The sequence below is a fragment of the Nelumbo lutea genome, chromosome 8 (genome assembly GCF_056320005.1).
Source record: "Nelumbo lutea isolate HS-2025 chromosome 8, American lotus-T2T, whole genome shotgun sequence".
NCBI classification, from domain to species: Eukaryota; Viridiplantae; Streptophyta; class Magnoliopsida; order Proteales; family Nelumbonaceae; genus Nelumbo; species Nelumbo lutea.
In genome coordinates, this window is record NC_142691.1 from 38108531 (window position 1) to 38131339 (window position 22809).

The 22809-nt window shown below is 39.9% G+C and overlaps 1 non-coding gene across 1 annotated transcript; it reads left to right on the forward strand.

Moving 5' to 3' along the window:
- The first annotated feature begins 4144 nt into the window (after window positions 1-4144).
- On the forward strand, window positions 4145-4251 carry LOC148843857 (small nucleolar RNA R71). Its single transcript, XR_016103972.1, has one exon. It is a non-coding gene; the product is annotated as a small nucleolar RNA R71 (small nucleolar RNA).
- Window positions 4252-22809: the final 18558 nt, after the last annotated feature.

Genomic DNA, 22809 nt, shown 5'->3' on the forward strand with positions numbered 1-22809 from the left:
AGTCCAAGCTAAAATGAAAAAGTTAGCAAATTAACCCAACTATGAATGCAATGGTAAATGAGATCAGATTAAGAATGCTCAATGTTTCCTAATATTGTTTCTCTAAATCCCCGGCAACGGCGCCAAAAACTTGATGTGTGGCTCATTGTGACACTAGCAAGTGCACTAGCCATTCAAGTAATAAAGTAGTGAGTGAAGTATCGTTCCCACGAGGATTTAGGAAACAATTACCAATACTAAATTGAGCACTTCTTATCTGATCAACAAATAAATCAAAACTCTAATGAAAGCTAAAAATCCTAAATTAAAATATATCTAAATCATTGGTCCAATTGCCTTCAATTCAGGTTAGAAGAGTAAGCAGTAAATGTCAATCTCAGAATTCAGCAATCTATCAATTTGGATCATTCGAATGAATCATGATTGAGCCTTGGTTTGGTGAAACCCCAAGTTCATGAACAGCCTTTCTCAAGCGCATGTTCATCCTATGCATGAGTGACGGTTCTTCTATCTCTAGCAAGAATCTAATCCCCATGCATGCCTTAGAAGTGTTTGAAGAAATGCATGCATGGGGATTAGATTCTTGCTAGAGATAGAAGAACCGTCACTCATGCATAGGATGAACATGCGCTTGAGAGAGGCTGTTCATGACCTTGGGGTTTTACCAACCCAAGGCTCAATCATGATTCATTCGAATGATCCAAATTGATAGATTGCTGAATTCTGAGATTGACATTTACTGCTTACTCTTCTAACCTGAATTGAAGGCAATTGGGCCAATGATTTAGATAGATTTTAATTTAGGATTTCTTTGCTTTCATTAGAGTTTTGATTTATTTGTTGATCAGATAAGAAGTGTTCAATTTAGTATTGGTAATTGTTTCCTAAATCCTCGTGGGAACGATACTTCACTCACTACTTTATTACTTGAACGGCTAGTGCACTTGCTAGTGTCACATTGAGCCACACATCACATCAATTCAAATATGAATTGATCACCAACTGAATTGTGCAAGTTATCTCTAACCTTGCACTCAATTTAGTTCTTGAATAGTAGATCTGAATTCCTAGAATCTCTCTCAAGCACTCTTGGAATTCCAAGCTGTAGATTAATTCGCCCAATCTGAAAGTTGTAGATCTGAATTCTCTTTCAAGCAATTCAGATCTTGCAATCTCAGATCTGAGAATTCAGATCTGAGTTTTGAAGGTTAGTTGGCCGAATTAATCTACAATCACACCCTTATTCAAGAAACTTCAAGTACAATGCATGACCATTTGAATGAATCAAAAAGAATTAAATTGCTGAACTGAAATTTTACAAGCTGAAATACATCAAGGAAGAATAGAAACAAGGAGAAAGAAAAAAGAACATATAACTAAGAAACTGAATTCAAATCAAAAGAGAATGAAACCACAAATGATTTATTACAAAAGATCTTTGAATCACAAACCCTCAATTCGAACTCACCTTCTTCTTCTAGCTTGCTTGTCTTGAACTTCCTTCAGCCCTTCTTCTTCTTCTTCCTTGCGCCTAGCCTTCTTCTCTTCTCTTCTCTCAAGGTGGCCGAACCTCTAAGAGTGGGAGAGCCTTCCTCTCAAGCAATTGAACAACTTTCTCCCCTCCTAGAGGCCTCCTTATATAGTTTTTCAAGGGGGCTCTTGCCCCTTCTTGAAGCCTCTAGAATGGGGTGTATTACACCCCTTATGAACCATCTAGATTGCTCCCTCCTTCTCTTCAAGAAACATCTAGGAGTTGCCGCCCCTAGCTCCTTTTGGGCTGCTATTTGGGCTACAAATTAGCTTGCTTTTGATCTCAAGTGGGCTACACTCTAGGCTGTTATTTGGGCTAAAAATGGGCTGGGCCGAAATTTCCTTCTTGCTAGGCTTCTTCCCTTGGATTTTCCAAAGAGTTTCACTTGCCCTTCTTGGGCCGAATGAAATTCTCTTGCTCTCATGACTGGCCCGGGCTGAACTTGATAAATTTTGGGTTTTCTTTTCTTGCTTTTGCCTTCTTTTTGTTGATTTGGCTCCCCCTGAAATCTTTCTTGCAAACAAGCTAAATTAAGGCAAAAATTAATAAAACTGACATAAAAATCCATGCTAAAGTCCTCAAAAATTATAGATAAATTGTAAGTTCATCAAATACCCCCACACTTAAGCTTTTGCTTGTCCTCAAGCAAAGACATCAGCCATAAACTTAACATTCCCCCCTTCTGTTCTCACCATTTACCTGGTGAACTTTTTTTTTTTAAGATAGAAATTCATTAAGTAGTCGGGGAACTTTTGTAAGTGCTCAACTCTTATTCTTGTAAATTACCATTTAAGATATGTATCAGATCCGAGGAAAGGAGAATATGAATTTCATCATAGTCTAGCCTTCACTCCTAATTCATATATAAATCAGCTCCTTAATTGTCAATGTTAATAATCAAATTTCACTAAGTTTCACATCTATAACTAAATCTCAATGAGAGTTCAACTTTAGAGTGCCCCATTGAATCTCGGTTGTCACCACAATTACTTATTTCTAAGGGTGAGTGCATCTTATGCTCCATCTCACCCTTTTCTTTTTTTTTCTTTTTTTTTTTTCTTTTTTTTCGGTGTGAGTGCATTTTGTGCTCCATCTCACACACTTTTCTCTCTCTTTTTTTTTTTTTTTTTTTTTTTGGTGTGAGTGCATCTTATGCTCCATCTCACACTGGTCACTTACTTGAGGTAGGACTCATGTTCTGAGCTGCTAGTTTTACTATTCAGCTCAAAATAGCGGAGTCAATTTGGGCTTTTGTCCTTCTTTGCAATTATTGAACCTCAAGAATCAACACTTCAGATGTGCACTAGCTTTCTTGACCATTAACAATGAAATCAAGGGCTTCCATACACATGAAGGAAGTTAGGGCTAGTCATGCTGAAAGGCATATTCAGCTCCCCTTTTCTCATGCATATATCAAATTGGGTCATTCACAAGAATAAAAACTTAACAAGTACATCAGTCTCCCTCAACTCATTGAATTCCTTCTAAAAAAAAAATCATTAAATAAATAGTAATGAACTTGAGGGGTTCCAGTCTTTTTTTTTTTTTTGGTCATGTCATTGCCTGCATATGTGTGTTAGGGTGCATGGTTTCAGCCCCCATACCCTAGCCTTGGGCTCACTCCCCAACACTTAAGATGAACATTGTCCTCAATGTTCGTAGTGTTAGGCAGTAACAATAAAACTAGCAAGAGCATCATCAAGTAATAGGAGGTATTTAGAGGACTTCCCTGAAGATCATTCTTAAATTCTGCAATATGTTGTCGGTGGAAAACTTCTTCTGCTAGAAATCACTTGCAAACTAGAAGAGGAGATCAGTATCTTTATTCAATTAAATTCTAAGAAAAACTAACTAAACTTTAAATGCTATGAAAAATAAAAACAAAAAGCAAGTAAGACAGTTTATGACTAAGTATCTGAATTGGGAATTCTCCCAACAGCCTTTTGTTCCCTTGGGTTTACCATGGTGTTACTAGGTAAGGTACCCGGAGCCCTTTCTGAAATCATCTGTGCCAGCTGCCCAACCTGAGTTTCCAAGTTCCTTATCGATGTTTCGTTTTTCTGAAATCTATTTTCCGCACTAGCTATGAACTTGGTCATCAGCTCCTCCAAGTTAGATTTCGGTTCCGGCTGATAGAAGTTTTGGTGGAAAGGCTTAGGTGCATGATGATTCAGGTGGCCTCTCCATCCAGGGTTATGGGCATGATGGTACTGATTTACTGGCTGTCTTGTAAGGTTGCCAACAAAGTCTACTTGTTCTGTGGACTGAAAAGACTGACTGCCAACTTGGAATTCAGTGCTATCATGGCCTCCCCCACACTTATCATACTGTACATGCATAGCTGCCATCTGCATCTCATCAAATTTTTTGCTAAGTGCTCCTATTTGTGCAGAAAGAGCTGTGTATGTATCCACATTATGAAGGCCATGCTGCTTTCTAACTGGTGTCCTTTCTGAATGCCATTGGTAGTTATTGGCTGCCATCTCCTCGATGAGCGCATGGGCAACCTCGGGAGTCTTATTGTTTATGGAGCCCCCAGCTGCTGCATCTAAGATGATCTTGTTTGAATCGGTCAGACCATTATAAAATGTTTGCACTTGCAGCCAAATCGGAAGGCCATGGTGAGGAACCCTCCTTAGTAGCTCCTTGTAACGTTCCCAGGACTCATAGAGAGATTCCCCCTCTAGCTGGAAAAAAGTAGTGATGTCATTCCTCATTTTAGCAGTTTTAGAAGGGGGAAAATATTTAGAGAGAAAACGGCTGGCCATTTCGTCCCACGTAGCTATTGATCCTGTCGGTAACGAATTCAACCAAGCTTTGGCTTTATCCTTCAAAGAAAATGGGAATAACCTCAGCCGGATGGCATCATCACTTACCCCATTGTGTTTGAAGGTGTCACAGATTTCCAAGAAGTTAGCAATATGGGCATTCGGATCCTCATGGGCCATACCACAAAACTTAACCATATTTTGTATCATTTGGATTATGGCCGGTTTAATTTCGAAGTTATTGGCAGCAATAGTTGGCTTGATAATGCTGGAGACAGTCCCGGTGAGGGTGGGCTTGGCATAATCCATCATAGTTCTTTGTTCAGCCATTTCTTGTGCTTCTTGTCTGACTTGCTTAGCAGCTCTCAAACGGACACGGAGAGTCCGTTCAATCTCCGGGTCGTAAAGGATCTCTTCCAGTTCAGGTCTGCTTGTCATAAACTGTAAAGGTCAAAGCAATAAAAAGGCCAATATTCACAAAAGAAAATAAATAACTAATCCTATTACAACTAAAAATGTAAAGTGAAGTATTGGAATATACAAACCTACATCCTAAAATAAATAAATGCAGCTAACTAAAAGCAGATCAACATCTTATTCAATATACAGAATTCAGTAGCAATTTACAAACAGGTCTGAATTTAGTAATCTCTGAGTAGAACAACAGTTTACAAATTCCTCTTCCTTATATTGCTGAAATCAGGGACGGGATTTAATTTCACAGATCTAAACTGCTGAGAGCTGAAATCTCAGTAGCTACTGAGAACAGTAATATACAATTCTGAAATCTTAGCAGCTACTGAGGACAGCCAAATGCGGATCAGCAGTGATTGTGTTCAGGTCTGAGTTTCATATTAAAAGGCTCTTCTGTGCTACTGAAGGTCAATACACTAAACTGAAATCAATGTACAAAGGATTGTGAGATAGCAATTCAGACATCAGTTCTACACAAAATTGAGATCAGCTCTGAAATCTCAAAAGCCACTGAGAACAACAATAAATATAATAGCAGCTGCTGATAACAGTACAGTTGTGCTCAGGTCTGATTTCCATATTGGAAGGCTACTAAATATCAGATCTGAGCCCACTGTTTTGATGAGCTATGCATCACCAAACACCAGATGGAGTAGCCATACTAAAACTGAGCAATTCAGCAGGATAACATACTGATATCAGCAATGAAACATGCTATATTTAGATCTGCACAAAACCGAAATCAATCAGTAGTAAAAAGATCTGAAATCAGACCTGTATTCACCATGGTGTGGCTGCTGGGATCTGATTTTCTTTTTCTTTTCTTTTTCTATTTTTCTTTTCTTTTCTTTTCTTTTTTTTTTTTTTTAAAGGAAGATAACTAAATCAAAATACAGCAATGCAACCAAAATCTTTTTGGATGAGTGCAGGTCTGATTGATGAATGCAATTCAGATCTGAACTCATTTTGAGATTTATTTATTTATTTATTTATATTTTCTTTAGAACCAAAAGAAGAAGAGAAATTTGATTTGCATAAGCTACATTAAAACTGAAACTAAGGATGGAACAATCAAGTATCAAGAGAAGAAACATGGCTCCATCAATGTAGCCCTTGATGGAGTATACACCTATTGAAATGTAGTACACACGGCTGCACACACCCATTCAGATCTGCTAGACTTTCTATTCATGCACAGCTGAAATCAGAGCTATCTATCTTAAAAAAAAAAAAAATTCGAAGATCAGCCTAGGACAATTCACAATGCCAATTTAGTAATGTTAATTGTAATACAAACCTGTTCAAAACCTGCCCTGGTTCAGTCTTGCTGTAGCAGGTCTGCTATAGTAGCCGTGCTATAGGTCTGAACTCTAATAGAAAAATGGTGTGGAAGTGCCACTTTTCATGAAATCTCTTGAGGCATAAAAAAAAATTCTCAGATTAAATATACTTTTCTTCAACCAAATCAGCTCAGATAGATCGGAGTACAAGTTATTTAATACAGCAAAGTATGCCCTGTATCCTGCTCTATTCACAACCCCAGTTCAGATCCAGGTGATTGCAGATCCGAATTTCTTCAACCATGACTATCCAATTGTTTTTGGGAGATAGCAGATTTTTTTGTAGGGTGTATTGGGGTGACGATAACCCCCAATTATCCTTTAAATTTACATCAGTTCAGGTCTGAGTTCCAGAGAACTCAGATCTGAACTGTTGCAGATCTGCTACAGCAGAACTCAGATCTGAACTCAGATCTGAGTTCTGTTCCGAATCCTTGGTTTCCATTCTTTCTGTTATATGGTTCTTTCTCTCTCTCTTTTTTTTTTCACTATATATATATTTTTTTTCTTTTTGTAATGAAAGAAAGAATAATAAAGGGCTGAGAACAGATTTTTTTTTTTTTTTGAGTATTGCAGTTCTGCTATAGCAGAGTTCAGGTCTGAACTCAAGTCTGAGTTCGGATCTGAAATCTCAATTGCCTTACCTTCAGTTATTTCTACCAAATTGCCTTTGAGGAATAGCAGAAGTGCCCTAGGGTGAATTGGGGTGGTGATGACACCCAATTCCCCTCAAAATTGCATCAGTTCAGGTCTGAGTTCAGAGGAACTCAGATCTGAACTGTTGCAAATCTGCTGTAGCAGAATTCAGATCTGAACTCAGATCTGAATTCTGATTCGAATTCTCAATTGCTCCTCTTGTTGTTCAAAAGATCTCTTTTGTTTTTTTCATTTTATATATATATATTTTTTTTCTTTTTGTAATGGAAAAAGAAATAAAATTCTGAAACACAAGCAATTCTTTTCGGCTGAGTGCTGCAGATCTGAAATCTGCTGATCTGAGTGCCGAATGCAACTCAGATCTGCAACACTCATGTTTATGTGAAATTTTTTTTTGTTCTTTTTGAAGGGAACAACACCAAGATTGAATAGAAATCAAATATGTCTTTATTAAAATGAAACTGAAACCAGAAAAAGAAAGTAATCTACTTAAGAAAGAAGAAACATAACTACAGTAGTACAGCAGTTGCAGTCCAAGCTGAAATGAAAAAGTTAGCAAATTAACCCAACTATGAATGCAATGCTAAATGAGATCAGATTAAGAATGCTCAATGTTTCCTAATATTGTTTCTCTAAATCCCCGGCAACGGCGCCAAAAACTTGATGTGTGGCTCATTGTGACACTAGCAAGTGCACTAGCCGTTCAAGTAATAAAGTAGTGAGTGAAGTATCGTTCCCACGAGGATTTAGGAAACAATTACCAATACTAAATTGAACACTTCTTATCTGATCAACAAATAAATCAAAACTCTAATGAAAGCTAAGAAATCCTAAATTAAAATATATCTAAATCATTGGTCCAATTGCCTTCAATTCAGGTTAGAAGAGTAAGCAGTAAATGTCAATCTCAGAATTCAGCAATCTATCAATTTGCATCATTCGAATGAATCATGATTGAGCCTTGGTTTGGTGAAACCCCAAGGTCATGAATAGCCTCTCTCAAGTGCATGTTCATCCTATGCATGAGTGACGGTTCTTCTATCTCTAGCAAGAATCTAATCCCCATGCATGCGTTTCTTCAAACACTTCTAAGGCATCAATTCAAATCTGAATTGATCACCAACTGAATTGTGCAAGTTATCTCTAACCTTGCACTCAATTCAGTTCTTGAATAGTAGATCTGAATTCCTAGAGTCTCTCTCAAGCACTCTAGGAATTCCAAGCTGTAGATTAATTCGCCCAATCTGAAAATTGCAGATCTGAATTCTCTTTCAAGCAATTCAGATCTTGCAATCTCAGATCTGAGAATTCAGATCTGAGTTTTGAAGGTTAGTTGGCCGAATTAATCTACAATCACACCCATATTCAAGAAACTTCAAGTACAATGCATGACCATTTGAATGAATCAAAAAGAATTAAATTGCTGAACTGAAATTTTACAAGCTGAAATACATCAAGGAAGAATGGAAACAAGGAGAAAGAAGAAAGAACATATAACTAAGAAACTTAATTCAAATCAAAAGAGAATGAAACTACAAATGATTTATTACAAAAGATCTTTGAATCACAAACCCTCAATTCGAACTCACCTTCTTCTTCTAGCTTGCTTGTCTTGAACTTCCTTCAGCCCTTCTTCTTCTTCTTCCTTGCGCCTAGCCTTCTTCTCTTCTCTTCTCTCAAGGTGGCCGAACCTCTAAGAGTGGGAGAGCCTTCCTCTCAAGCAATTGAACAACTTTCTCCCCTCCTAGAGGCCTCCTTATGTAGTTTTTCAAGGGGGCTCTTGCCCCTTCTTGAAGCCTCTAGAATGGGGTGTATTACACCCCTTATGAACCTTCTAGAGTGCTCCCTCCTTCTCTTCAAGAAACATCTAGGAGTTGCCGCCCCTAGCTCCCTTTGGGCTGCTATTTGGGCTACAAATTAGCTTGCTTTTGAGCTCAAGTGGGCTACACTCTAGGCTGTTATTTGGGCTAAAAATGGGCTGGGCCGAAATTTCCTTCTTGCTAGGCTTCTTCCCTTGGATTTTCCAAAGAGTTTCACTTGCTCTTCTTGGGCCGAATGAAATTCTCTTGCTCTCATGACTGGGCCGGGCTGAACTTGATAAATTTTGGGTTTTCATTTCTTGCTTTTGCCTTCTTTTTGTTGATTTGGCTCCCCCTGAAATCTTTCTTGCAATCAAGCTAAATTAAGGCAAAAATTAATAAAACTGGCATAAAAATCCATGCTAAAGTCCTCAAAAATTATAGATAAATTGTAAGTTCATCACTTCTCTAGAAGTTTACTTAACTGAAACTACGTTAGTCATAATCCCCAAGAAAACGACTCGTGATATAGTCAGTCCCACTTGCCTGTGGCATTACTGACTTAGCCATATCAGTTTTGACCGAATTACAAAGCTGGTAAAGGTTGGTCATTTGTATTTTCTAACCATAGAAGATCTTCCCACTTGTGAACCTTGCCTCTGAGGCAAGATGACAAAACGACCATTTAATGGTAAGCTTGAAAGATGTACAGGCACACTTGTCCTTATACATACTAATGTATGTGGTTCCCTGAGTGTCAGGACTTGTAACCAACACGTGTACTTCATCACTTTCACTGATGATTTTTCATGATATGGTTACGTGTACCTGATGAGACAAAAGTCCAAATCCTTTGAAAAGTTCAAGGAGTTCAGACAAGAAGTCAAGAAACAGTTAGGGAGAGAATTTAAGGCCCTTCGATCGGATCGGGGTGGCGAGTATCTCTCTGACGAATTCAGGGACTACTTGAAGGCCATTGGGATAATATCACAGTTGGCTCCTCCTACAACACCATAGCTTAACGGTGTTTCAGAGAGGAGGAATAGGACATTGTTAGACATGGTCCAGTCACTTCTCACACACTCGGAATTACCCACATCCTTTTGGGGATATACATTAGAGACTGCTATCTACATGCTGAATCGGGTCCCAACCAAATCGGTTCTGAAAACTCCATTCGAACTTTGGACCGGAAAGAAACCAAGTGTCAGACACTTGAAGATTTGGGGTTGTCCTGCACACATTAAAAGAACGAGTGCAGACAAGTTGGAATCCAAGACTAGTCGTTGCCTATTTGTAGGCTACCCAAAGGATTCAGTGGGTTATCTATTCTATAACCCAAGTGAGCAGAAAGTGTTCTATAGTCAAAATGCCCATCGTTAGGAAATAGTTCTTGATGAGGAGGGCTCAGGAGTAGTGGGAGATGTTCCACAAGTTCTAGGTAGGGACCAACCTAGAAGATCCACCTGGGTATTCAGGCCACTAGTCCATTATGGTTATGACCAGGATAGTGATCTGGTGGAAGCCTTGACTAATGAGGAGGATACTGTGACTTACGCCAAAGCTATATTGGACATAGATTCCCAGAAGTGGGTGGAGGCCATGAGAGCCGAGATGGACTCAATTGTGGCCAAAGGAGTCTTGACTCTAGTAGATCCTCCCTCTGGGGTAAAAGCAATCGGTTGCAAATGGATCTATAAGAGGAAGAAGGGCCCCGATGGCAAGGTTGAGACCTTCAAAGCTCGTTTGGTGGTGAAAGAGTATACTCAGAAAGAAGATATCGACTATGAAGAAACCTTTTCACCCTGGCCATGCTTAAATCCATTAGGATCCTGCTAGATGTAGCAGCATACCATGACTACGAGATTTGGTAGATGGATGTCAAAACCGCGCTCCTGAATGGAGATCTTAGTGAAGATATCTACATGCAACAGCCGCTAGGCTTCATTACTACTGGTCAGGAACACATGGTATGTAAACTTAATAGATCCATATATGGACTTAAAAAGCTTCTAGTTGTTGGAACATCCATTTTGACTATGCAGTCAAATCATTTAACTTTGAGCAGAATCTGGATGAGCCCTGTGTTTACAGGAAGTCCAGTGGGGATAAGGTCACCTTCATGGTGTTGTATGTGGATGATATCCTACTCATTAGGAATGATGTAGGAATGTTGAATTCGGTCAAGGTGTGGATTTCACAGCAATTCTCCATGAAAGATCTTGGAGAAGCCTCCTATATACTGGGTCTTCGACTCTATAGAGATAGATCGAAGCAGATAATTGGATTATCCCAGGTTGCTTACATTGACAAAATTGTCAAAAGGTACAACATGGAGAACTCCAAGAAAGGAAATGTTCCTTTCAGGCACAGAGTAACTCTCTCCAAGGAGAGGTCTCCCAAGACTTTTGAGAGGATTTAGGGCATGAAAGAGATTCCCTATGCCTTAGCCATAGGGAGCAACATGAATGCCATACTGTGCACTCACCCTGACATTCCTCAGTCGATGAGTGTCGTAAGTAGGTTCTAGGCCAACCCAGGGCAGGAGAATTGGATTGTTGTGAAGAACATACTCAAGTACCTTCAAAGGACAAAAGAGTTTTGTCTGGTGTTCGATGGTAGTTCACTACAAATTCTGGGGTATACTATTGTTGATTTCTAGTCAGATCTAGATGATAGAAAGTCTACATCTGGGTATGTTTTCACGATAGGATCGTGTGCTGTTTGCTAGAAAAGTAGCAAACAGGGGTCCACGGCAGACTCCATGACTGAAGCCGAGTACTTTTCCGCAAGTGAAGCTGCCAATGATTAAACCACTCGCACAGAAAATGTTTGAGAAACACATGGGAAGCATGGGACTCCGGCTTGTACCAGAAAGGACCTAAGAGCAAATGGGAGTTGTTAGACAGTTTTGTGTGCACTTAGCTTCAATTAGTTTTGATGTACTTTTGACATTTAGTGTAAAAGAATAAAGTGCATATTTGATTCATGTTGTGTGGTATGTTTCTGTATAAGACCCTTAAACTAGACACTTAATGAGATTCATGTTAGTTTAGTATGTTCACAGCCGTTGGATAAGTCTGGGGAGATTTATCCTCCCAAGGCAAACACTGGTGTGCTGCCAAGTGTTGGGGTGGCTTGTCTCAACTGCCAATGTGAGATCCGAAGCACATGTAGTGTAGGATTACTTGAATCTTTGAACCAGACCAGATTTCCAGTGTTGCCTTGGACCTTGGAGATTGATGGGCAAAACTGTAAAGTTACACTTGGCCCCCAGACTCAATTATGATACTGCACTAGGTGACGGATTGGGCTGTCTTTGATATACCAATCAATGAGATCCTTAGTGGGGGTCAAAACCTGGGTATGTTGGGATAGTCTGAGAATTCATCTGAGTGGGTGATCATAGTGACAGGATCAGCCCCTTTGTCGGACAAAGGTAATGATCGGGGGTCAAAACCTGTCGAAGAGTACCTAGGATCGATGACCAATTGATTAAATCCAAACCCTTGAATCAGAATTCGGTAAGACTGATTTCTCTTAAGTTGGTATTGCTCTCTTGATTCTTTTTGAATTTTAATTATTTAATTTTCCCACTCAACTTGGCTGAGAAATTATTTCCCTAGCTCCCTGTGGGATTTGACCTAGTACCACTACTACTAGAAATTTATTGTGGGACTAGCATTAATTTTTAGGGCTTCGACAACCCATCAAAATTTTGGCTCTATTGCTGGGGAGCTACTTTAATTTCTTAGCTTGTTACCTTCTATTTATGTTAACCTTCTTTGTTTTATGACTCATGCTTCTCAAAGAGGTGAACTAGAGTACAACCCCGAAATTGAGAAGACTACCCATTGTTTAAGGAAGGAGGCGAAGCAAAGGAAGGATCATTCACCTCCAAGGGTGAACTCTGAATTTGACTTGCCAACTTGTAATCCACTTATTTTCGAAGAGGAAGAAAGGACGACTGATAGAGAGAGAACGCTAAGGGAGTTGGCTGCACTAATCATAAACCAACAGCCCATGTTCATAATATATCCCACTCTCGAGGTAGCCTTTGAACTAAAATCTGGATTGATTCAACTACTTCCTCTTTTTCAAGGCGTTCTAGGTGAGGACCCTCATAAGCATCTCAAGGAATTCCATGTTCTCTGTTCAAGCATGAAACCATAGGGTATGATTGAGGATCAGGTAAAACTTATAGCTTTTCCTTTTACTTTACGAGATAAAGCAAATGATTGGTTATGCATTCTTCCTCCCGGTTCGATACGTACATGGGATGAGATGAATAGAATGTTTTTAGATAAATATTTTCCTGCATCCCGAGCTGCAAATATTAGGAATGAAATCTGTGGAGTTCGACAGTTTGGTGGTGAGACACTATACGAATGTTGGGAAAGATTTAAACAGCTTTGTGCTAGCTGTCACCACCACCAAATACCCGAACAGCTCTTAATCTAATACTTCTATGAAGGACTCCAACCTATGGATAGAAGTATGGTAGAAACAGCTAGTGGAGGAGCCTTGGTCAATAAAACACCCGAAGCGCCTAGGGAATTGTTTCCAACATGGCTGAAAATTCACAACAATTCAGAGCAAAAATAGATGGTACTGTCAGGCGTGTTAATGAGGTAAGTCATTCTAATTTAGAAAATCAAATTTCTGATCTAACTGCCTTCGTTCGACAACTGGCTATAGGGCAATTAGAAACGGCAAGGGTATGTGGTGTCTGTTTGATTCCTGAGCATCCTACGGATATGTGTCCATGATTGTAGGATGGTACGATGTAGCAAGTTAGTGCCATAGGAGGATTTCTAAGCCAACCTCAACACAAGTATGATCCCTATTCCAATTACTACAATCCTGGGTGGAGGGATCATCCCAATCTAAGCTACAGAAATCAAGGAGGACCACAGAGATATCAGCCCCAAGCTTTCAATAGACAACCCCCAATTTCAGCACTTATCTCAGTGCAAAGTCAACCCTCAAATTCAGGTATGTCATTAAATGAAATCATTAAAGCTCTTGCTACTAAAACTCAACAATTTCAATAGGAAACAAGGGCCAGCATCCAAAACTTAGGGAACCAAATCAGTCAGCTTGCTACTTCCATTAGCAAGTTGGAGGCGCAAAACTCTGAAAAGCTACCATTGTAGGCAGTAGTTAATCCCAATGATAATGCAAGTGTAGTGGTGCTGAGAAGCGGGAAGGAATTGCAGTCACAACCTACCTCACTGATGAGACTAAAAAGTACCCTATTTTTATCCCCAAATATTCATACTTTTACATTAATTTAGCACTTAATTGGACTCATTAGTCTTGTATTTCGATTCAGGGCAAGCAAGAATGCAATTGGAAGAAAATAGGGCAAATCGGATGATTTTGCACTATTTCGGCAACAGTCAGTAATCTGGGCATAACTCTCAATTCCGGACTCCGAAAGTGAGATAGACCATAAAATGCACTCACTTCTTCAGAGGAGAGAAAAGAGGAAAAGAAAATAAAAAGAGAAAGAAGATAAAAAGGTTTTCCCTAATTTACTACCTAGTTTGCAGTAGCAAAAATTAGATTGATTGATGAATGAATTGTGTATGGCTTGGTTGTGTTGATCTAATGGTTCACAATATTTAACCTAGAATATTTGTGGAAAAAGATGAAGGAGAGTTGAGTTTAAAAATTGGTAGGATAGTTAGTTTGTTCTTTTTTTTTATTTTTGTTTGAATTTTGTCTTGCCCGAGGACGGGCAAAGTGTAAGTGTGGGGGGATTTGATGAGACCAAAATGAACCCTACTTTTATCCCCTAATATTCACTTTTTTTACATTTATTTAGCACTTAAATGGACTCATTACTCTTGTATTTCGATCTAGGGAAAGAAAGAAGGCAATTGGAAGAAAACAGGGCAATTCGGATGATTTTGCACAGTTTTGGCAACAGTCAGTAATCTAGGCATAACTCTCAATTCTGGACTCCGAATTGCACAATTCAAGAGGTATCAGAAAGATGAAAGAAAGGCCCACAACTTTTATGTTTTGGGTTTTGACAGATTCGGTCCGAATCGAATAAAAAACTGGGCCCGAAGTCGGAGCAAGTTCGCAGCCAACCCATTTCACAGCTGAAGCCCAACTCGTAGAAGAGCCTTATAGCAGCCCAAGTTCTTAAAGCAGCTCAACTGGAATTCAAGAGCCAAGAGCCCCAATTTCGAATGTAACCTCTAGAAAGAGAGTCTTATTAGATTTAAATTCTTGAATGTAACCTTATCAAGATAAGAAGATTGGATTAGATCATTGGATAAGAGATAGGATAGGATTAGTTCAAAACAGATTAGGACTTTCTAATTTGAAGTTAATATCCTTAAAGGAGTTGGAAAACAGCCCCCTCCCTCCGCTATATAAAGAGGGAGGTGGACCAGCTCTAGCATCACTCAAGCATCCAAGCAAGCATTAGTAACTCAAGCTATCAAGAAGAGCAGTTCGGCCTACTGAGAAGTCGAGCATGGAGGGATCGAAATTCATGAGTAGCTAAGCTTTCTCTTTTTGGTTCAAGGGGGGAGGTACGATTGTGTCATAGTGAGGTTCTGTATTTAATTCAAGTTCTTGCTTTTTAATTCAAGTATTCATTGATTCTTGTGCATATTCTCATTGGATGTTAATGTTAATTAGTCTGACAAATTAATTAATATTGATTTTCCTACTGTTATCCATGGTTCGGTGATCCTTAATTGTCAAGAATAGTGGTATATGGAACGCTATCGTACCCAGTCGATTAGTGATAAGTGTTGATCGAATGCTGGGTTTGGTTAGCTGATTTAGGAAAACACAAGGTTTATTATGGCTATCCTAATAAATCTAAGGTTAAATGCTTGAATTGCAAGACCACCGAAGTCTACCTAGGATCGATGGCCAATTGACTAAATCGAACCCTTGAACCAGAATTCGGTAAGACTGATTACTTCTTGTTAGTTGAATTTGCTATTGCTTTCTTGTTTTTTTAATTTTAGTTATTTAATTTTCTCACTCAGTGATAATATTCATTTGGCTGAGAGATTACTATTAGCTCCCTATGGGACTTGATCTAGTACCACTATCACTACAAAAATTTTATTGTGAGACTAGCAATAATTTTGAGGGCTTCAACAACCCACAACTCACCAAGGAAGGCAGATAAGGGACATAAGGAAGAGGAGAAACAAGATTCAAACGAGAGCCCCATTAAGGTAATATCTGACCCCCCTCTCCCAAAGATTACTAATGCCATTGTGCCTCCATTTCCTAGTAGGTTGGAAAAATCCAAGAAGGAAGAATATGAGCAAGAAGTCTTGGAAACCTTCAAGAAGGTGAAGATAAATATACCCTTGTTAGATTCCATCAAATAGATCCCAAAATATGCAAAATTTCTGAAGGAGTTGTGCACTAACAAGAGGAGGCTTGGAATCGATGAGATGGTAAGGGTTGGAGAAAATGTTTCAGCTGTCATTAAGAGGACCTTGTCGGAAAAATGTGCTGATCCAGTTATGTTCACTTAAAATGGGCTTCAAATGGGCTTTACAGATATTTAATTGATTGGATCAATTTATCCTTGCATGTGATGTATGGATGTATTATGTGCTTCGAGCATGAACCATAAGAATATGGTCCATGCAGTTTCGGTAGTGGCTCTTGCACACACCATGGTTGAATGCACATCATTGCCATGGTGTCCCTTTTGGTCATTGGATGACCTTCCTTAGTAGTGAGCCCCACACCTCCTGGAGAGGACACGTGCAAAACCCTAGCCAATTTGGGCCCACCAAAATCTAGCTTTATGAAAGTTAGTGGGAGCCACTTCTCCAGCTAATATGAGTGCATGTGATTGGGAGATTCATATGATGAACTCTCTAAAGGCCTTCCATCATTGTCATTGGATGACCTTCCTTAGTAGTGAGCCCCACACCTCTTGGAGAGGACACGTGCAAAACCCTAGCCGATTTGGGCCCACCAAAATCTAGCTTTATGAAAGTTAGTGGGAGCCACTTTGGTTTGACCTAGATCAAACTAGGGCGTAATTACTCTTCCCTCCAGCTAATATGAGTGCATGTGATTGGGAGATTCATATGATGAACTCTCTAAAGGCCTTCCATCATTAGCATGAGGATGGGTCATTCAGTAATGAGGAAACGCACCAGAAAATGGGCTATCCATTAACTATTGCGCTTGTCTGAGTGTTTCATAAGATGATAGGGGTGTCATAGACCGATGTGGGAGGGGCTTCACTAGAAAATGAAAACTCTCTCACGATACCTTGGCGTTCTCGAATATGATGGGTAAGAACTCACTAAACAAAAAGGTTTACCTGAAAACGGCTTTGAACCTTGTTTGATAGAGGCCAAAAGGGAAAACTCATATGATGAGTTGATATGATCCTTCACAGAAAGGTGGTGGGGTTATGCAGTTGAAACAGTTGGCTCCATGCACCCTATGTGATTTCCCACATTTTCAGAGACAACTTGTAGTCTCCGTCGCTAAGATGGGAGGAAAATCTCAGAGATGAATAAATGGGAATGGAACATATATTAAAAGTCATATCTATGTAATGAACATGAATCAAATTAGGTTGTGGACTGATATTTTCCCTTTTATCAAAAAATGGCAAACAGACAATTTGCAAAGCTTCTTGATGACAACAAGCTAAAGGGCCTGAACTATGTCGACTGGTATAGGAACCTTATGCTGGTCGTAACTTCCAAAAAGTTAGACAAAGTGGCTAAAAATCCTGCCCTAGAGCGTGCGGGTGATAGGGCTTTTGAGGCCCAAAGGACAGACTATCAGGACTAGGAGGAGAAAAACTCCCTTTCCCGATGTTACATCATTGCCTCATTAGACAATTTGATATAGAGGCAGTTTGACCAGATCAAACTCGCCAAGGACATATTGGATAGTTCACGACCATTGTATTCGGATGATGGGCTACATCAATGAGCTTGTTAGACAGTTTTGTGTAACCTTAGCTTCAATCCGATTTGATGTAATTTTGATATTTAGTGTAAATAAATAAAGTGCATGTTTGATTCATGTTGTTTGGTATAATTCTGTGTAAGACCATAAAACTAGACACTTAATGAGACACGTGTTAGTTTTAAATGTTCACAGCCATTGGATAAGTCTGGAGAGATTTATCCTACCAAGGCTGACACTGGTGTACCGCCAAGTGCTGGGATGGTCTGTCTTAGCCACCAGGGTAAGACCCAAGACACATATAGTATGGGATTACTCGAATCCTTGAACCAGACCAGATTTCCAGTATTGCCCTGGACCTTAGAGACAGATGGGCAAAACTAGAAAGTTACACTTGACCACTGGACTCGATTATGACACTTCACTAGGTGTCGGATCGGGCTATCTTTGATATGCCAATCAGTGAGATCCTTAGCGGGGGTCAAAACCTGGGCATGTTGGGGCAATCTGAGAATTCATCTGAGTGGATGATCATAGTGACAGGATCTGCCCCTTTGTCGGACAAAGGTAATGATCGGGAATGCACTCTCTCTGATGGAAACCAAACTGCTGGCAGTTGATTTCAATCGTTGGAATTTTGTTTTGCAAAATTTATATATGATATATATATATACACATACAGTTTTGAAATGTTTGCAAATGGTTTTAATTCCCGGGATCCATGTGAGTAGAGAGTGCGGCACTATTCCTTGCAGCCGAGGGAGAGGTCCTCTCTTGTTGGGCAATGCTTGATCATTAAGGACTGAGAGGTTAAGTGTAAGGCCATTTAGCATAGTACCTGATGGGCTAATCTTGCACCTGCCCACAGTCCCTGGGTTTTTATAAGATGGCTTGGCCCAGGGACCACTTAATGTATGTGTTGGGCCCATAGGGTCCATTTGATGGGATCAGGGGTTTACTGGGCTTCTCAGTGAATTCGGCTAGGCCTTGTAATAAAGGCTCGGCCGAACCCATGTGGCTAGTGTGTAGATCAATGCTTGGGTCCCATACCATGCAAAGAAGCCCAATTGGGCAGCAGATTGGAAACTAGTTAAGCACTGAACACTTAATGGGCCAAAAGCCCATTTCGAGCTGGGCTGATATGATCACCCATCTATGGGGCGAATCTGGGATTAAAGTTGGCAAAAGGATTGGGCATTTAACCTCATCCATTCTGGGAGACCAAATTCAAATAAGATTTGAATCTAGAAACCTTCTGATAAGATTAGGAATAAGCTAACTTAATCTACAGATACGATTAAGATCATCCCCTATCCAAATACTGATTTGGATTGGGATAACTCCTAATTAGGAAGTTTCTTTATCAAGAAGAAAAGAGGAGAAACCCTAAGAGATGATAATCAGATTTTGAACCTAGGGTTTTGTGCAAGAAATTATCCTACGAATTGAGATTAGATCTCCTACACACTCCAGAAAGAAGAGAAGAAAATTTCAGCCATCTTCACTTCAGGAGTTCTCCTCTAGCCGCCGCCATTTCTTTCTTACAAGATTCGATCTTTGAAGAAGAAAGAAAACAAGAAATTGGTTCTTGACATCAGTTTTGCAGAAAAGACTGAAAAGATTTGGTGCTCAGAGTTTCTAGTGGATTCTTGTGAAGGATTCAGTGTGTCGGACGCACTCTGTTGGTTCCGTTCCACATACAGCTATGTCATCCTTAGCAGGAGCGGATCTTGGTATCCTCTTTGGGCATGAACACAAACTTTGGGAGATACTGCTTCCCTGGATCAGGTATAATTCCTCACTTCCCTTTTGGTTTAGATCTAGTTCGATTATGGTTCAAGTAGGATCATTGAATATTGTATTCTAAATTTAGGGAATATTATTCTCAGTTGGAAGAAGGTAGGAAAATTTTTGAAATTCGCCCACCCATTCTGCAATATTTTTGGCGTCCATACGATGGATCCTACCATTCTTTCAGAGCTTGAATCTCTTAGATCCGGGCTGGATCTTGCGACCTAGATAGACGCCATCCTTAATTCTTTGCCTCCTTTCTTTAATCCGTTCATCATGAATTATATCATGAATAAGCTGAATGTCAGCTTACAAGAGCTCAGCAACATGTTGCAATGAGCGGAATAACTGATTAAAAAGGATGAGCCTGTAGCTATGCTTGTTGAAGCTAGCAAGATAGGCAAGAGAAAAAGGAAGGAAAAGAAGCCTCAGAAGAAAAACACTAATGGTAAGAAGAAGAAGAAAGACAAAGCATCGGATGCCTATCACTTCTGCAAAAAGACTGGCCATTGGAAAAGGAACTGTCCTGCCTACCTGGAATCCAAGAAAGGTAATTTCGAATCTTGTGTGATAGAAACCAATTTATTGGTAGCTTCTGCATTTTGGTGTATTGACTCCGGGGATTCAACTCATGTGTATAACTCACTATAGGGGTTTAAGGTAAGCAGAAGGCAGAATGAGGGAGAAGTTATACTCTACTTGGGGACATCTGCAAGTGTTGCAGCCACAGCCATAGGAACCGTGGAGTTAATTTTTAGAGAATGAACAATTGTACTCAAAGGCTATCTTTATGTACAAAATTTAAGAAAAAATTTTATTTCTGTTTCAAAACTGTATGCGGATGGTTATTCTGTCTTCTTTAGTAGTACGATTACTATTAAAAGAAACAACAGATTCTTCACATACAGGGAACTAGAGAACGGTCTCTATGTTCTACATCATTCTCTAGAAACTAACATAATTGAAACTACATCGACTGAAATCCCCAAGAAAAGAGTCTGTGATACAGTTAATCCCACATGCCTATGGCATTACCGACTTGGCCATATCGATGTTGACCGAATCACAAGGCTGGTAAAGGATGGTCCTTTGGATTTTCTAACTGTAGAAGATCTTCCCACTTGTGAGCCTTGCCTACAAAGTAAGATGATGAAATGACCATTTAACGGAAAGCATGAAAGATGTACAGGCACACTTGATCTTATACATAGTGATGTATGTGGTCCCTTGAGTGTTAGGACACACAATCAACACGTGTATTTCATCACCTTTACCGATGATTTCTCAGGATACGGTTACGTGTACCTAATGAGACGCAAGTCTAAATCCTTTGAAAAGTTCAAAGAGTTCAGACAACAGGTTGAGAAATAGTCAGGGAGAGAAATTAAAGCCCTTCGATCAGATCAAGGTGGCGAGTATCTCTCTAACGAATTCAGGGACTACTTGAAGGACAATGGGATAGTATCACAATTGGCTCATCCTGCTACACCACAACTTAATGGTGTTTCAGAGAGGAGGAATAGGACCATATTGGATATGGTCCGGTCACTTCTTATACACTCAGAGTTACCCACATCCTTTTGGGGTTATGCATTAGATACTGTGATCTATGTGCTGAATCGGGTTCCAACCAAATCGGTTCCAAACACTTCATGTGAACTTTGGACCGGAAAGAAACCAAGTGTCAGACACTTGAAGATTTGGGGTTATCCCGCACATGTCAAAAGAACGAGCGCAGACAAGTTGGAATCCAAGACTAGTCGTTGCCTATTTGTAGGCTACCTGAAAGGCTCTGTAGGTTACCTATTTTATGACCCAAGTGAGTAGAAGGTGTTCTGCAACCGGAATGCACAATTCTTGGAAACCAATTACATCCTGGACACCCATCATCAAGAAGTAGTTCTTGATGAGGAGAGCTCAGGAACAGTGGGAGATGTCCCACAAGTTCCAGGTAGTGACCAACCTAGAAGATCCACTCGGGTACCCAGACCACTAGTCCATTATGGTTATGACCAAGATAGTTACCTGGTGGAAACCTTGACTAGTGAAGAGGATCTTGTGATTTACGCAGAAGCTATGTTGGACATAGATTCCCAGAAGTGGGTGGAGGCTATGAGAGCTAAGATGGACTCAATGGAAACCAATAGAGTCTGGACTCTAGTAGATCCGCCCTCTGGGGTAAAAGCAATTTGTTGCAAATGGATTTACAAGAGGAAGAAGGGCCCTGATGGTAGGGTTGAACCTATAAAGCTCATTTGGTGGCGAAAGGGTACACTCAGAAAGAGGGCATCGATTATGAGGAAACCTTTTTGCCTATGGCCATGCTTAAATCCATTAGGATCTTGCTAGCTGTAGCAGCATACCATGACTATGAGATTAGGCAAATGGATGTCAAAACTGTATTGCTAAATGGAGATCTTATTGAAGGTATCTATATGCAATAGCCGCAAGGCTTCATTGCTGTTGGGCAGGAACACATGGTATGTAAACTTAACAGATCCATTTATGGACTTGAGCAAGCATCTAGAAGTTGGAACCTCCATTTTGACTCTATTGTCAAATCGTTTGAGTTCAAGCAGAATCCTGATGAGCCCTGTGTTTATAGGAAATCCAGTGATGATAAGGTTATTTTCTTGGTTCTGTATGTAGATGACATTCTACTCATTGGGAATGATGTAGGAGTGTTAACTACTGTGAAAGTATGGCTTTCACAGAAATTCTCCATGAAAGATCTTGGAGAAGTCTCCTATATACTAGGTCTTCGACCCTATAGAGATAGATCAAAGCAGATAATAGGATTATCCCAATCTGCTTACATTGACAAAATAGTCAAAAAATACAACATGGAGAACTCCAAGAAAGGAAATGTTTCTTTCAAGCATGGAGTCACTCTCTCCAAGAAAATGTCTCCCAAGACTTCTGAGGAGATTAGGGCATGAAGAGCATTCCCTATGCCTCTGCCATAGGGAGCATCATATATGCCATGCTGTGCACTCGCCCCGATATTGCTTAGGCAGTTAGTGTGGTAAGAAGATTCCAAGCCAACCCAGGGCAGGAGCACTGGACCGCTGTGAAAAATATACTCAAATACCTACGAAGGACAAAAGAGTTTTGTCTAGTATTCGATGATAGTTCACTACAAATCCAAGGGTATAATGATGTCAATTTCTAGTTGGATCCAGATGATAGAAAGTCAACATCTAGATCTGTTTTCACAATAGGATTGTGTGTTGTTTGCCAGGGGTCCACCGCAGACTCCACAACCGAAGCCAAATACATTGCCGCAAGCAAGGCTGCAAAAGAAGCCGTGTGGATGAAGAAGTTCATTCACGAGTTGGGAGTAGTTCCATCTAACACATCACTCATCCCATTGTTGTGTGACAACAATGGAGTAATTGCTCAGGATAAGGAGCCACGGGCCCATTCAAAGTCAAAGCACATCAAGAGGAAGTACCACATACTGCGGGAGATTGTTGGGAGAGGGAACGTCCTGATTTAGAAGGTAGCGTCAGCGGAAA